This window comes from Sardina pilchardus, chromosome 9, assembly GCF_963854185.1.
Source record: "Sardina pilchardus chromosome 9, fSarPil1.1, whole genome shotgun sequence".
NCBI classification, from domain to species: Eukaryota; Metazoa; Chordata; class Actinopteri; order Clupeiformes; family Clupeidae; genus Sardina; species Sardina pilchardus.
This window is the reverse complement of record NC_085002.1, coordinates 18,921,313-18,923,791: the sequence shown is the minus strand read 5'-3', so window position 1 is coordinate 18,923,791 and position 2,479 is coordinate 18,921,313.

The following is a 2,479-nucleotide window of genomic DNA, read 5'->3' as shown; positions in this document are numbered from 1 at the left end:
AGCATTATTCTGTAACAAATAATCAAATATTGCCAGCACACACCTCATTTTAGTATTTGTCTCATCTCTCAATCAAATGAGCAATATCCTGGAAACATGATAATGATAATGACATATAACTTATTTCATGATTAAAAATGCATCAAAACCTTGCCATACTTGGAAATTACAGCACTACAATATTAAATATTGATTTGAGAGGAAGTTATTTTTTCTCATTTACCATTCTGGCAAAGAACAGGATCAAAGCAGGAAGCTTGAAAAGGAGATAATACATGTTGTGGCCGTCTTAATGAAGCCCCTAAGAGACTCTCAAATAGAATCATGGCCTGACTTCAGTAAGAACCCCACCCTCAATAATCTCTTGTCTGAGTGTCTGAAATCCAAGATAATAACAGAGATTTGAACTCTGTAGATCAGAGGAGGGTCTATGTTTATATTCACAATGGCTGGACGATCATCAAATACATTATAAAAAGCAATAAATCATTGACAGATGCAACATTAATAAATGGAAAAGTCTTGGTTATGTCTTGAACGTCACAAAATGTCAGGCCCCTCTGTCTTGATTTGTTACCTGGTAAAAAAAAAAAAGCCAGTTGAAGAATACTCCAAGCAGACTTCTGTGCCCATAGGTTTGAATCTGACCTGGCTCCGGGTCATATTCCGATATCACCCCATCTCTCTCTCTGCCTTTCGCTTCCAAACATCATTGTCCTGAATAAATATTTTAAAAAACACACACACTGAGCTGTCATGCCTATCATCAGATATCACATTTAAATATCCAATTCCTGTGTTTTTTTCCAGGAGAGGTCAGGTAGATACATGCTGCAGCACAGGGTATTAGGTTGCACCCATGACTGCGTCGACTTCAGATCAAACGCAGACGGAACTTAGAAGCCCCCCCTCCCTTCCCGGACATCAATCATTGTGCAGTGTCAACAAATGGGGACTTAACTGCCTGGCCTCCCAAAACATGAGCATCTCTTTGAGTTACCGCTTGTCATGTTCCGAAGGGAAGCCTGTGTCTGGTCCATCGTCTGTAACATATGGCCCAGCAGCTGCTGCCAGACACGGCGCAGTTATGTCATGAACAGAAAAACACAACAGAAAGTACAAATTTGTGAAAAAAGTATATCAATACATTTTTGTGATATTATGTTTTGTAATAGCCTACTGAATCCAAAAGCACTGTTTGTGGCAGGAAGTGGCTCATTTTGTGTTTTGTTTATGTAATAACCCTTACACTATAGCGATCCAATATAAATTGACACAGGAAGTAGCTTTAGTCCACACTGCTGACAGTAGCGTTTCCTGAAATTACCAGATCGCCAGATTCTCACAAATGCACAACATCCATGCCAGTCATTTTAGTTTGTAATATTACAACTGCAACTTACTGAAGTGTACTGTAGATAGTTGCTGTCAACGAAAAATCCCATACCTGCAGGGAACAAATGAGGAATAGGTATTTAATAATACCGGTAAACATTTTGGTCATCACAGAGTCATCGTTTCATGGTAACACACATGTGGTGTAACCAACCGGCAGGAAAGAAGATTATGATTATTTTTTGTGTCATTGAACATCAGTACAACTGTTCTGTTTATTTAAAATTATACATACACTGATGATTGACATTCTCTCTTTGTTTTCCAGACAACATTCCTTTTGCTTGGTACAAAACATCTGTGTGTATGCTCTGTGCAATTTGAAAAGATTTTTGAATTCTTATTCGTGTGTGGAGCTGTAAGCTCTTAACACCTAATCTGTGCCATGGTCTGATGATTTTCTGTCACTTACTTCAGGTAGGAAAGATGTAAACAGACTCGAGGAGAAAGAGTGAAAAGCATTGGGAATGCTCCTGCTGTTGGCTAGGCAGGCAATCACACCAACCCAAACACAACCACCTCATATGTTTACGGTTAAAGAGTCTGAAACACACACACACACACACACACACACACACACACACACACACACACACACACACACACACACACACACACACACACACGCCTGTCTCTCAACAGCGGCGGATACAAAAACAGGAAAACTGCTTTAGTTGAGGAACAAGCCAAAACACACTAAACGCCATCTCCACCATCCAACCTCCCCCCTCATACCTCAGTCCCCTCCATACCTCACTCCCCTCCACCCCAAAGTCTTTGACTCACTGAGTGAGCCATCTCCTCATCTGTCAGCCCTCGTGGAGGATCTTTGCTGTGTTCCAGCACCCATCCGTCTGTGTGGAGAGGGCCAGCCACAGCTGGAGCAGAGCCCAGAGAGGGAGACTGTCTGGGGCAGAAAGGAAGAAACTGCTGCCTGAGGGAGAACACGGAGGGGGTGGTAGAGGAGGTGGTGATGTGGTTGGGATGGGAAAGGTTGATTTGTATGAATGATACATAAAAAATCTAACTGACTTATCACTGTGTGTACAGTCTGTAGTGGGGATGTGGGGGTGGGGGTGGGGGG